The following is a 15,646-nucleotide window of genomic DNA, read 5'->3' as shown; positions in this document are numbered from 1 at the left end:
CTGGGCCAGGGCTTGAACCCGTGTCCCCTGCATTGGCGGGCAGATTCTTAACCACTGTGCCACCAGAAAAGTCCACATATTATGAATTTAAGTTAATAATTATGTTCTTTACAGATTTACATTATATGTCTTAATAACAATGGGTTATAGAATTAAATATTTGTCATATATTTTTTTAAAAGGAGGGAAATACCTATCAATTACATGCATAAACAATTACCCAAAATATATAAAAACATGTGTTCACACAAAGCTTGTTCAATAATATTCATAGCAGCCTTTTTCACTGTCGCCAAAACTAGTAACAACACAAATGTCCATCAACATAAGAATGGATAAACAAATTGTGGGATATTTGTACAATGGAACAGCACTTGACAGTAAAAAGGATTGAGCAACTGATACATATAACAATGTGGATAATTACCACAGATACTATGATGATCGAAAGAAGCCAGACACAAGAGAGTAGATATTTTATGATTCAATTCATATGGAGTTCAATAATAGGCAAAAACTAATCTATTGAAAAAAAATCAGAACAGTGGTTGTCTGTGTGTTAAGGTGGGGATAAGCTGAAAAGGAGCATGAGACAAAGGTTCAATATCTTTCTTTGGGTAGTAGTTATGAAGGTGTATATAAATTTCCAAAACATTGAACACTTAAGAACTGTGCATTTTATTAAATATAAATTATAATCAATAAAAAGAGAAAAGAATGGAGAGGTGTTTTTTCTTTTCATGGAATAACCTTCCTTAGATCCTAAAATCACATTATATGCCTCTTATATAAAAATCTAGACCTAGATAATAATGGACACCAATATTGAATATTCCACACCTAATATGATTACTCTAGAACTTGGTCTAATGTAAACTTGGAAAATAATTACTGAGAATAGTGGTTAGTGTCAAATTTGCAGTCTCTGATCTAAAAATAAAGTAAATAGCTAAATGCTGTGTACAAGATCATGGTAAATGAAATTGCAAATGGAGAAATTTACAGGGAAATTAAATTTTAAGTTGTCAGATTTTTAACTTATACCCCACTTTAAAAAATTAGATTTATTTTCAAGAAGACTGCTTGTTGACATACCAAAGCCTTATGCATTGGTGAGTTTGTGTCTCCAAATTATTCATTTTTGTTGAAAAATGGGTCATTGATTTATCATTAGCTGTTAGGATAGATGGTGTTTAAGCAACTAAGAAAAGAAAATGGGTCATCGGTTTATCTAATAGCCTAGGGCTCCCGTATTTTAATTACTTGTGTTCTCTGTGAATAGTCAAATATGATAGCAGTCCTACATCCTGTTTTGTGAAGTACTTATTTACTTATTTTGGCCTTCCTTAGTTTCTTCCTCCCTCCCTTTCTATGTGTGTATATGTATATATAGTTTTTGCTTTCTGTCAGAAAGGCAAGGATCATTATTATTAAAAAGAAGAATTTACCAGGAAAATACTTTTCTACTTTTACTGTGTAATTTTGAGCACAAAGAAAACAAGAAAAAATAATTTTCCTTGGTATCACAACTATTTATATTTGCTATAATACTCAAAATGTACATCATTTTAAAATAGACTTATCACCTTCCCCCATGAATTATTTTTATTGAGTAGCTATTGCAAGCTTTGTTATATAAACATATGTCTTTATATAAGCAATGTCTATAATGCAATATCTTTACCCTGAGAAAATGGGGATCTATTCTGGTCTATTTAATTTCATAGGCTGAAAGTACAAAATATTTATAATTAAGAAACAATACTAATAAAGGATTTTATAATAATACAGAACAAATACAAATATGTAGTTAAAAATGCAATAGTAGAGAAAATTCACCATCTTTATCAACTTGTCACAGGATTCATATGTATATTATTCATACTAACAGTTAGTTATATGGACAATGTGATGTGGATGCTTAGCATTGAAAGCTCAAGGAAAAAAATCACATGGAAATTTCGGAAAACTTTTTCTTTTTTTAGATTGGCTCTATTCTTTCTCTGAAACTAATAACACAATACATTTGTTGATGAAAATAATGAATAAGCAATTTATATTAGAAATTGAAAAGAGTTTTATTTGAGCCAAACTGAGGACTATAGCCCAGAAGACAGCCTCTCAGATAACTCTGAGGAAATGCTCCAGAGAAGCATGGTTTTCAGTACAGTTTTATATCTTTTCAGAACAAAGAACATTAAACAAGTCAGGGATACATTCCTTCAAAGTTTCACAAAAGCAGATCTACTGTACACAGTGAGCCACTATGACTTTGGCACCTGGGTAGGGAGTCTTATAATCAAAGGAGTACCAGCATTAGTGTTCAGGAAAGGAGGCTAATGTTTATTTCTAACATGGACATTCTTTACTTCTGGTTAATGTGCCCTTTTCTTTAATAATTAAAGCAGATGTACAATGTATGTTTGATAGGCCACAAACAGCCTGTTTTAATTAGCATAAAATTCAAGTTTACTTATGTATAAGACAGAATGACTTCCCCATACCTCAATATGTGAAAATTTATTTCATCACATTTCACTTTTAATTACATTTTTCCCCAATTGCCACAAAAAAAATAAATATGTAAGTATTAAATTTTTGATGCTATTCTATTTGGTAATCTATGTAACAAGATGTCCTCTAAAGAGTTTCACAAAGGACAGCAACAGAAAAGACACCAGGTTTAAAATCATGCCTAATTTGAGGATAATAAAAATGAAAAGGGCACAGCGATACAAAAGGATATGTAACTATTCTGGAGATTGGCCTCTCTAATGAAATCTCACTGAGTTTATAAGCAATCAATACATGTTTTTCATGGTGAAACCTGAGAAAATTGATTAACAAGTAAAGTAGGCATAATTTACATGGAGTGGAAGTTGGAGTAGAAGGTGCTTGTCCTTTTTTAGAAGTTCTATTGAAAGATATCACATGGAAGATAGGAATTATGGTAAAAAAAATAAAAATAGTATTTCTATTCCCCTCTTAAGTACTAGGCCATTTATTCAGAAAAAAGAAAAGGCTTTTCTCCTAGAATTTCCAGGAGCAGCTGATTTAATTTTGTCGACCCCTTCGCCTCTCTCTGTGGAAATAAGGAGCTCTACCTCTAGAGTTTTCCCCAAAAAACAGCTTGAATTTGGCATCCTAGTTAGGATTCTCGTACTCAAAAGTCTTGATAGTCTCTGGAGATTTAGGAATTCTTCTTGAATAGTTTTCCATATCCATTCTGAATTGGAGTTATCTTTAGTAAGAAAATAGATTGCTAAGTGGCCAGAATCCAGTTCCCAGTGAATTTCTTCCCTTGAGAGTTAGGACTGGGGGTAAAATCCTTTTCCATGTCAATCAATGAATTTGTCCCAGCTTCCTCCCTTTGCTGGCTCCGGCTCTAATTTCATTACAGGGCATAACAGCCCAGTATTTCTCTTCTAGGAATCCATGGAGCTGCTGGAATTTTCACTGATCCATTAAATGCTAGACAGCAGGACTAAGGGTCAGGGACAGCAAACTGCATTTGTGAGCAACTGCAGCTGGGGTGGGGGGAGATTAAGTACTTTAGCAAGCACAGCTGGCAGAGCTGGTGGTGGCCCATTGGCTGGGCCTCCTCTTACCTCTGTTACTGGGGCAGCTCTGCTCCCAGCTTCTGGGAACCTCTGGGGGTAACATGCTGTACTACGGGGACCAGATGGCAAAAAATAGCAGCTGGGAACCCAAAAGAACACAGGAAAATGCCTCGATGGTGTCTGCTCACACACTCCTCTTTTCCCTGGATTACCAGCATGTGCAAATTCCTTTCGAGATCACACTCTGGATTATGTTAGCCTCTCTGGCAAAGATAGGTAAGTGAGTGGGCTTCCCTGGTGGCACAGTGGTTGACAGTCCGCCTGCCGATGCAGGGGACGCGGGTTTGTGCCCCAGTCCAGGAAGATCCCACATGCCACGGAGAAGCTAGGCCTGTGAGCCACGGCTGCTGAGCCTGCGCATCCGGAGCCTGTGCTCCGCAACGGGAGAGGCCACAACAGTGAGAGGCACATGCCGCAGAGCGGCTGGGCCCGTGAGCCATGGCCGCTGAGCCTGCGCGTCCGGAGCCTGTGCTCCACAAAGTGAGAGGCCACAACAGTGAGAGGCCCTCATACCGAAAAAAAAAAAAAAAAAAAAAAAGATAATCCAGGAACTTCCCAAGGCTCTCCCAGGGATTTGCGTAATGGGGGAGGGGACTTTCAGGGTCTTTCCAGATGTTAAGAAGGGCACCTTTTCCTTAATAGACTATAGAAAGGCAAAGTGGAATATTTCCCTCCTGAGCTCTGTCACAAGGATCTTTATCTTCATACCTCAAACCCTCTTGCAGTGATTATGTTCAAATGTTGGTGGTATCCCAGCAGAAGGAGGTGGAATGAGTGGGCTCAGCACAGAAACTTAGACTGCAAAGGGTCCCGGCTGTTCAAGGGTTGAGAAGATGAGGCATAACTTTAAAAGGGAGAACAGAGAAATCTTAATAGAATGATTCTAGCTGATCTGAGTCTTTAGATGACCTTATTTCCTCACAGGATGCTTATTATAGTTGCCAGGTAGTGAGAAAGTGGAACAAGTCCATTTCCTATTTTTTAAAAGATAGGCCTTTTTGTCACCACTCAGAAATTAAGTGGAAACACAAAGACTAAATCCAGCAAGAAAAGAAAAGCTGCTATGTTTTAACTATTTCACCGTTATGAACACCCTGATTTACTAGTGTTGTGATTCTCCTAAGGAGATTTATTATCAGTTATTCCTCTTATGTTCTTTAATAATTTATCAGACCTTTGCCTTGGTGGTATTAAAATTATGAGAGTCCTTTAACAGTTCAAAGTATTTATGATGGAATTAACATTTTTAAGTAAGTTGAGAACCAAAAACAATGCCAGGAAAACATAAAAGACTGTAGAATTTTGTCATTTTAAAATGAATTTATTCTAAAATAAATCATGTTCAGCATTTCAAAGTGTTATTTAAGTGACTTTATAGATACCAAAGCTTTATCATTCATGAAATATAATATTTAATGATGACACAGAAAATCCATAGATTCATAGCACAATAGATTGTCAGAGCTGGAAAAACCATAGATATCAGTCTTATCCAACTCCTTTATTTTATAGATAGGAAATTGGAGGCCCAGGGAGAGAAGATGCTTTGTGAAGTTCAACAAATCAGAACTAGAATGCTAGTCTCATGCTTCCTTGATTAGAAATACATGCTGCTTTGGGTGATATTAATTAACATTTGTGGATTCTTTTAAATTATTAGGGTTAATAATTAAGGTTATTAGGATTAGGTTTCTTTTAAATTATTTTTTCAGTACTAGATATATTGATTGTAATAAATAGTCTAATTAAATGTTAATTTCAGGATAACAGGGCAAAGGGACTTCCCAGTAGGTCTTCCATCCCAATATGTTTAAGTAGGACTTTATTGAGCCATCACTGACAGACAATTTTTTTGCTGTGACCTTGTAAGAGAATGTTAATTTAAAAAAAAATCCTTGTTAGCATTCATTCAACAAATATTTTTGAGCACATATTATGTGTGGAGCATTATATTGGGCCCATGGGCTACAGAGATGAATAAGACCCCATCTTTCCCATGAGGAGTTTTCAAATTATTTCAATGCCTAGAGGAAATAAGTGGTTCTGCAGAGGATAAAGAGAGACCTAGCATGGTTTAGTGGAAAGATAAGATGACTTTGAGCTATTTAATATTTGCTCAAATTTAGGAGCCAGTGCCTGGCATATAGGCAATCAGTATGTGTTAGATGATTGAAGTACTTCTTTGGCCATAACAGTACTTACATTGCTGTGTTGGTATGATGAGAAAATCAAATAGAAGAGTATATGTGAAAGCACTTTTGAAACTATTTAAAATCTAGCTTAGGAACCAACTGGCTTTCTTTTCTAAAAATATATTTATTATTTATTTGATAAGTATCTGTTGAGCTGTTTCTATGTGCTATCAATGTGCTAGGGGATTAATGTAAAAACTAGCTTCAATCCTTGAGAAAGTTGTAGTCAAATTAATTAACAAATATTTTAGAAAGGGATCTCAGCAGTGTATTAGTGGTGACTGGGGCAGAGAGGAAGGGGATGGATTAGCTCAGATGACCATTAAGGTCCTTTCTATAGCAGAGAGGATTGATGACAATTAGAGTTGTTATTTATAGGCTTCATGTAAGCTAGAGCATGATGATGTGGCATATAATGTGGGCAAAGGTAAAAGAATACAGGATAAAACAGAGAACTGCTGCTATGTGGGTTGCTAGAGATGGCTGCATTTCCCTCATGGGATGAAAGACTCATATCATTGTATGAGAAAAAACTAACTTTATAGTTGGGATTGTATTTTGATAATTCAGTAGTATGCATTAGTGTTAAGTCCATATCTGTCAATCATACCAAGTGACAGTTTGGGGTAATTATAGGAACACTGAGCTAGAAGTCAGGAGACCTGGCTGGGTTGTCACCTCAGTTCTGCCACATAATTACCATTTAGCCATAAAAAGTCACTTTACTTCTTTGGCCTCAATTTCCTTATAAGTAATTATGATTCCTCATCAATGAAGAGTTAGTTATTATTACTAAAGCCCTTTTCAACTCTTATTATTCAAAGCAAACATTTGAATTATGGTTGTCATTTCTATATTTTTAAGTTTCTGATATCTTTGACTATGATCATGAGAAGAGCAGAAGAATATTGCTAGCTGATAAATGCATTGTTTCCATTTTAAAACATGTACTCACGTTTGAAAATGATTCAGTGGACACTGAAAAAAATATTTTCCATTATAAAGAAAATTGTCTCCACTCATGCCTCTGCATCTTTATCAAGTCATTATTAAAATGTAAAATGTAAAATGACGAAAAGGTATTTTCCTGAAATCACGAGGCTTGAGAAGAAGGCTGACATATAGAGATGACTGATAATAAAGATGTTATAATAGTCTATCTTTTTTCTCTTTTCTAGGATTTCACCTCTATAATAAATTACCCGCAGTTGTACCTGAAAGCTGCCTCTTGATATTTGTAGGTCTCATCATGGGAGGACTAATTTACAGTTTAAATGACAAATCCCCACCAGTCATAAGCAGTGATATATTTTTTCTTGTATTTACTTCCACCAATAGTCCTTGATGCAGGATATTTTATGCCTAGTTGGCCATTTTTTGAAAACATAGGGACCATTCTGTCATATGCTGTAGTTGGAACCATGTGGAAGGCATTTGGGATAGGCCTTTTCCTCTATGGCATATGTCAGGTGAAGTACTTCGAACTTCAAGATGTGTCATTGCTCCATAACTTTTGGTTTGGTAGTTTGATTGCTGCAGTAGATCCTGTGGCTGTACTCTCTGTATTTGAAGAAATTCATGTGAATGGAAAGCTTCATATTTTGGTGTTCGGAGAATCCCTCCTTAATGATGCTGTTACTGTTGTAAGTATCTGAAGCATGAGCTTCCATGGTAATTAATTAGGTTCTCTTATGGTCACCCTTGAAATTTAAATAAGAATTGAATTCTGGTTTAGACCATGATTGAGCAATTTAGTTCTAGGAATAAGTTTATGAATCAAGAGAATATGATTTACTGGTCATTAATATGTTTTCAAAAATGACCATGCTTTTTTGTTACTATACTAATCTTGTATCAGTTTATTAAGTGAAAACTAGGGTAAAACTTCTGGGGGCCACAGTCTTTCTAGTCATGTCAAATAAGAATATTTTAGCCATGAAGCATATATTCACAGACAATTTTCAAACAGAATCATAAATAATTTGATATTGACTTATAGAAATATCTTTTGATGTAGGGAAGATTTCTAGGAACTCATGTTGAGAAGGAAATGGGGAGTTGGAGGACTTCAAAGTTGAGAAGCCTCAAAATAGAAGGATACATAGGGCATAAGTTGAGACTTTTCTGATTGGTAAATTCACTCTAATCTTTTTTTATGAAGGTGCTCTATAAGTTGTTCAAATCTTTCTCTGAAATGCCATCTATCAAACCATTGGATATTTTGGCTGGGGTAGGGAAGTATTTTTTGGTTGGAATAGGAGGCATTTTCACTGGGCTCCTGTTTGGCATGGTTGCTGCCTTTACCACACGCTTTACCAAGACCAGCTGGGTCATCGAACTTCTCTATCTTCTTATATAGCTATCTCTCCTACCTGACAGCTGAAATGTTCCATCTCTCAGGGATTGTGACATAAGTATCTGGAAAAGTCTTTGATTTATTGAATTTCTTTTAGGAATTGAGTCTGATTCCCCACTAGAAATCTAGGAAATTGCATTTCCTAGATATGGGAGAAGGACCCTCCCTTTATGTTCTTCTAGGGTTTCCTGTTATCTCTAATAGTCACTTAGTCATAGCACTGCAAGTGTTATTGTGGTCAAATTCATGGGCTCCCTGTAGAGACTAAATGACTACATCCCAACTACCTTTCCTATTTTGGGGTGGGGGTCAGTATGACTCTTTCATTGTAAAACAAAAATGCTGAGAATTTGGCATGGGGCTACCTAGGGCAATTCTCTGTCTTCGCAGGGGAGAATCATTTCTCCTAATGGATTAGTTATCTGAGCCCAGTAGCATTCCAGTGGTAAGTAATTAGATGGCCCAGCATATAAATAAGCTTGGCATTAGTCCTTGTATAGATGAACTTTCTGCCATAACAATTAAGTAATTTTATTACTTCTTTTGTAAACCATATGGCATTTTTTTTCTTATCCATCACTGGCATTTAACCAATGATGATAGTACCTCATATCTAGTAATTAGCTTGTAAGGCTAAATGCCCACATGGTAAGTATTAACACCAAAATGCTTTTGTACTAGGGTTCAGACAGACCATCCCATTCTGTGTTTTTAAAAGAAATAGAATGCTTTTTTTTTTAAATGTTGCAGGCTCCGGACATGCAGGATCAGCGGCCATGGCTCACAGGCCTAGCTTCTCCGCGGCATGTGGGATCTTCCCCGATCAGGGCACGAACCCGTGACCCCTGCATCGGCAGGCGGACTCTCAACCACTGTACCACCAGGGAAGCCCGAAAAGATTGATTTTTAAATTAAGTTCTATAGAGATAATGCCATTTGATTTTAGGTTGCTCTAAGTTCTAAATGGAATTACTGTACATGATAAATGTCACAGTATAGTCCTTGAAATTAGTCTGTTTTAAATAAAATGTTCTAGGTTGAAAGCAAGGATTCTGTCTAGGGTCTGGGTGATTGCATTTTAACTTGTTGAGGAATGTAGTTTGTGCTTAAATTGTCTTTGATTTTTATTGTTCGCGTTACCTATTAATGAAAGACATGTTTAAAAAATCCAATAAAGGAATTGGATTAGGAAATTTAAATCTTCTAATCCAGGGCATTTTCCAAAGCTTTGAATACAGTATCTTTTAAGTGGCTTCCTTCTTCTGAGCACCCTGGACTTTTAAAGAACTTTGCAATGTGGAGAGTATTGCCATGTCTGTGTTGAGTCCTGAAAGAAACAGCGGGTCTCTCAGGTTAGAATGAATTCCAGTCAATCTTTTTCCATTGTCCCTGAGAGACATTTTAATTAAAAAAAACAGACAAGGGGCTTCCCTGGTGGCGCAGTGGTTGAGAGTCCACCTGCCGATGCAGGGGACGCGGGCTCCTGCCCCGGTCTGGGAGGATTCCACGTGCCACGGAGTGGCTGGGCCCGTGAGCCATGGCCGCTGGGCCTGCGCGTCTGGAGCCTGTGCTCCGCAAAGGGAGAGGCCATAGCAGTGAGAGGCCCGCATACCGCAAAACAAAAACAAAAACAAAAACAAAAAAACAGACAAGTATTTATGAGCTCCTGTATGTTTAGTGCTATTCTCATTGTTAGGAGTGATAAAAGTTACTTTTTAAAAATTTTAAATTCTTGCATTCAGAGATCTTATAATCTACTTAATGATGAAAAACATACACATGAAATAATAGGTTGACAAGAAAGAAAGATGGGAAATACTCAAATGTACGGTAACAATGAAGAGCACTTATCTGCTGTCATGCCTGGGCCTGGGCCAGAGTTCCTTGTGGAGAAGGGAAGGAAGGTCTGAGACGTAGGGGAAAAGCAAGAGTTGGGGGGGGTGTAGAAAAGGGAGAAGGGGAGGCTGGCTTCATGGCTCTCTCAACACTGAAGACCTAGAGGCTCTAGAATTTTCTGCCTGCTTCCTCCTTTTGCCTTCCATAATAACTTCTTTTAATCTTTAGTACCATTAAATATTGAACAGTTTTTGATTCATATTAACTGCTTTAACTGTGAGGACAATTTGTAACCAGATACTCACTAAATCTTCCAGAAAGTGGCCATAAGGTACTTAATTATTTTTACCTTATGCATATGTGAGCATATTTTATCCATCCCCACCCCCAAGTATTGTGAGCTCCTGTAAGATAGTGACAATATCCTCTGTACTTTTCTGTTTTAACTAATTAACTAGCATACCATAGATGCTAAATATTTATTGAAGATAAGTTTTATTAATTTATTTATTTAGTATTATTATTACTTTACTTTTGTGTGCCTCCTAGAGAAAAGTTAGACTGGTAAAATGCTTTGGGAACTGGTAAAAATATTGTTATTTTGTTACCAAACTCAAGTTCAGCTGCTTGCCTCTTGAAAGCTGATACTGGAGACACAAATATTGGTTGGAAAAGGAAAAGTTGCTTTATTCAGGAGGCTGGCAACCTGGGGAGAAGGTGGACCAAGAACCAATTCCACAGATTCTGCTCAGCCATGAAAGTTTTTAAAGGGGAAAGGGGAAGCTAGTTGCAGTTAATTATTTGGAGAGGGGGTCAGAATCTTGGTCATCTTTCACTGTGTGCAGACTTACTGACTCCTTGTGATCTTTCTTTAGATGCTTTCTTGTTCATGCAGTTTGCTCGTGAGGTTACTGAAGGGGAAAATAGGGTAAAGATCTAGTCATCGGTTAATTATTTATTCTTCATTCTTACATCTTCAGTCTAAGAAAAAAAATCAACAGGTTAGACAAGGCATTATGTGATCAAAAGGTTTGAGAAATATGCGTGGGCCAGAGATTAGTGAAGCATGGGGGCACCTGGTGTAAGGTTAAGTTAAAATACAGCTGCTGAAGTGATGGGACAAAGGGCCTACTGCAAAGAGCTGCTTCCCGCAAAAATCTGTTTCCTGCAAAGAGCTGCTTACAATTTGATAGGTGTATTAAATACTTAGTAGCCCAAGTTACAGTGCTAGGTGCTACATACAAAATTTGTGTACAGAGATACAACCCCTTTTTTAATTATTAGAGCTTGCTCTTACTTCAACACTTTATATAGTAAGGGTGAAAGCAAATAAGTGGTTGAAATTGATAGTCTAAGTGGTCTAAAAAGAAAGCTGTTCTCACTTTAAAATCCTTGTTATAATATTTGTTTTTAAAAAAACTAGTATTAGAATTTGATTCCTAAGTGGCTGTACTTCAAAAAAATACTATTTGTCTCCCCTTTTTTAAATGTTGTGCTGGATTAAAACTGGAGTTTTACAGTGAAAAGAGAAAGAAATGAAAAGGAAAAAATGCGTGACCATAAGTCTGTTGGGTGACAGCTGATAGTGAAGGGAAAAGAAATAAAAGAAGTAGGGACAGGAAACTTTATAAAGTAGGTGAGAATTATTGCCAAATTATCACATGGGGTGTGCCAGACTATCAATATAAGAACACAAATTTAACTTATGTAGGCAGGCTTGATTTGTTTTGCATGGAGAGCTACAGGAACCATATCTGATTATTACTGGTAAAGGTCTCACATGGATCTTTTTTGACAAGTGTTCTAAACTGTAGATTTTAGTCCTAACCGTTACCCAAAAAGGTGAATAGTTACAACTTAATTTTATAGTAATTTACTATTGCACCATATACAGTTTGTTATGTAAAGAGAAATCATAAGGTATGCAGAGTTATGAAGTAAAAAATACTTGAAAAATTTTGAGTTTAGTACAGGCATATCTCACTTTATTGTGATTCATTTTATTACACTTCACAGTTGTTGCATGTTTTACAAACTGAAGGTTTGTGGCAACCCTGCATTGAGCAAGAGTATCGGTGCTGTTTATCCAATAGCATTTGCTCACTTCATGTCTCTGTGTCACATTTTGATAATTCTTGCAATATTTTAAACCCTCTACCAGCAGAAGGATTACAAATCACTGAAGGTTCAGTTGATGGTTAGCATTTTTAGCAATAAAGACTTTTAAAATTAAGGTATGTCCATTGATTTTCAGACATAATGCTATTGTACATGTAATAGATTACAGTACAGAATAAACATAATTTTATGTGCACCAGGAAAACAAAAACTTCATGTGACTTGCTTTATTGCAATATTCACTTTATTAGAGTGATCTGGTACAGAACCTGCAATATCACTGAGGAATGCCTATATTCCACCTAGATTTTGTTGTGTTTTAGATCTTTGGCTTTTCTTCCTTATGAAGCACAGTCTTGGGGTGCTTATAGTAACTTTTTTTTGTATGAGAAGGATATTAATAACATTTTACTATATGAAAAATAAGTGATCTATGCAGGATAATTTTTTCTATTTTAACATGGTGTGGCATTGGGTGATAGAAAGGCCATAAGTACTGGAATTAGTCAGAGTTGGGTTAAAATATATGCTCTGCAACTTACTAGTTGTTTAACATTGGACCAGTTAGTTAACTTATTTACATTTTGTGTATTTTGTGAGGTTATGAAGATTAAATGGAATAATTCATGAAATGTGACTATCATGTAGTAGACACTCAATATTAGCAGTTATAACCATTTTATTAGGAATGTGTTATATTTAATAGTTAATAAATGAAAATATATTTTAATCCTGGTTTATCCCCAGGTTTTACTTAAATAGCTTTTCCTTTACCTGACATTGCCACCTTCATTAGCTCTTCTTACCCTAGCTAAAAGAAATGACCAAATTATAGTTCTGGTTTTGCGTAATTGATCTTTCACTCTCACCTCTCTTTATACCTTCTTTTTGGTGTCATTTCTAAAAAAGAATTAGAAATGACCTAAGTGTTGTGGAGGGGTACTTTAAAACCACAGCTACTTCATTCATCTTTTATCTGGTTATTGTCTTTCTTTATGAGATGTATGAATGTATGTTTTTCTATAGTTAGAAAACAGAATAGAAAGAAAAATTACAATCAATCTTTGAAAATAATCAGTTTATATGCAAATTGTATTTCTAGCTTAATGTATGTACTGTCAGAGTGACTTCATGTTACCTATGATCATAAAGTGATTAAGAGTAGGAACCATGTCTAAAAATAGAATTACCATATGACCCAGCAATCCCACTGCTGCGCCTATACCCAGAGAAAAGCATAATTCTAAAAGACACATGTACCCCAGTGTTCATTGCAGCACTATTTACAATAGCCAGGTCAGGTCATGGGAGCAACCTAAATGTCCACTGACAGATGAATGGATAAAGAAGATGTGGTACATATATACAATGGCATATTACTCAGCCATAAAAAGAAGAAAATTATGTCATTTGTAGAGACGTGAATGGAGCTCGGGACTGTCATACAGAGTGAAGTAAGTCAGAAAGAGAAAAACAAATATTGTGTATTAACACATATATGTGGAATCTAGAAAAATGTTACAGATGAACGTGTTTGCAAGGCAGAAATAGAGATACAGATGTAGAGAACATACATATGGGCACCAAACGGGGGAAGTGGGGTGGTGGTGGTAGTGGGATGAACTGCAAGACTAGGATTGACATATATACACTAATACGTATAAAATAAATAACTAATAAGAACCTGCTGTATAAAAAAATAAATAAATAAAATTCAATTAAAAAAAGAGTAGGAACTATGTATGGGGGAGAAATCACACAATGCACCATACTGCTCAGAAAATATTAAGCAGTATCAACTGGGAATTGCCTTAGATGTGGTCATAGTGCATGTCTGGTGGCAATAATACATTCTGGGTAATATTTTAATTAGTTACCACCTCTAAGATCCTCAAAGATGAAAATGTAGAACTCTCTTGTGCTGAAAGACACCAGACAGCATGTAGTATTTCAGGAATTTCAGCAGATGCTCTATGTGAATCTTACTCCCTGAGGATTTCATTATTCCATTTCTCTCAAACAATCACAAACTGACCCAAGAGAATGGACATTTGTGGTTATAGAGCTGCTTTAATTTTTTTTTTTTTTTTACAGAGTAGGATATGAGAATAAAACCTGCATGTAACAGGTTGGAAAACAAGAAATTTATGATAATTATTAAGTAACCAAATGCTATTTATTGGAAATTATTAAACGTAGTGAAAATAATAAGGAAATATATTATCTGGAGATTAATTAGCACTTGAGAGTTCACTTAAGGCTTTTGATGCCCAATTATTTTTAGATTTTTTTAAATGAATTTTTATTGGAGTATAGTAGCGTTACAATGTTGTGTTAGTTTCTGCTGTACAGAAAAGTGAATGAGCTATATGTATACATATATCCCCTCATTTTTGGATTTCTTTCCCATTTAGGTCACCACAGAGCACTGAGTAGAGTTCCCTGTGCTATACAGTAGATTCTCATTAGTTATCTATTTCATATATAGTAGTGTATATATGTCAATCCCAATCTCCCAATTCATCCCACCCTCCTTATCCCCCTTGGTATCCATAAGTTTGTTCTCTATGTCTGAGTCTCTATTTCTGCTTTGCAAATAGATCACTTATACCATTTTTCTAGATTCCACATATATGCGTTAATATACGTTATTTGTTTTACTCTTTCTGACTTACTTTGCTCTGTATGACAGTCTCTATGTCCATCCACGTCTCCGCAAATGACACACTTTTGTTCCTTTTTACGGCTGAGTAATATTCCATTATAAATATATACCACATCTTTATCCATTCATCTGTTGATGGGCATTTAAGTTGCTTCCATGTCATGGCTATTGTAAATACTGTTGCAATGAACATTGGGGTGCATGTATATTTTTGAACTATGGTTGTCTCAGGGTATATGCCCAGGAGCAGGATTGCTGGATAGTATGGTAACTCTATTTTTAGTTTTTTAAAGAACCCCCATACTGTTCTCCATAGTGGCTGTATCAATTTACATTCCCACCAACAGTGTAAGAGGCTTCCCTTATCTCCACACCCACTCCAGCATTTATTGTTTGTAGATTTTTTGATGATGGCCATTGTGATTGGTGTGAGGGTAATACGGCATTGCAGTTTTGATTTGCATTTCTCTAGTAATTAGTGATGTTGAGCATCTTTACATGTGTTTGTTGCCCATCTGCATATCTTCTTTGGAGAAATGTCTATTTAAGTCTTCTGCCCATTTTAGGATTGGGTTGTTTGTTTTAATGATATTGAGCTGCATAACCTGCTTGTAAATTTTGGAGATTAATCCTTTGACAGTTGCTTCATTTGCAAATATTTTCTCCCATTCTGAGGGTTGTCTTTTTGTCTTGTTTATGGTTTCCTTTGCTGTGCAAAAGCTTTTAGGTTTCACTAGGTCCATTTGTTTATTTTTGTTTTTAGTTCCATTTATCTAGGAGGTGGGTCAAAAAGGATCTTGCTGTGAGTCATGTCATAGAGTGCTTGTTTTCCTCTAAGAGTCTTAGTGTCTGGCCTTAC

The 15,646-nt window shown here is 35.9% G+C and overlaps 1 pseudogene; it reads left to right on the top strand.

Moving 5' to 3' along the window:
* Positions 1-3,661: 3,661 nt before the first annotated feature.
* On the top strand, positions 3,662-8,226 carry LOC103079980 (sodium/hydrogen exchanger 2-like; annotated as a pseudogene).
* Positions 8,227-15,646: the final 7,420 nt, after the last annotated feature.

This window comes from Lipotes vexillifer, unplaced genomic scaffold, assembly GCF_000442215.2.
Source record: "Lipotes vexillifer unplaced genomic scaffold, Lipotes_vexillifer_v1.1 scaffold886, whole genome shotgun sequence".
Taxonomy (NCBI): domain Eukaryota; kingdom Metazoa; phylum Chordata; class Mammalia; order Artiodactyla; family Lipotidae; genus Lipotes; species Lipotes vexillifer.
This window is presented reverse-complemented; position numbering and strand designations above follow the sequence as displayed.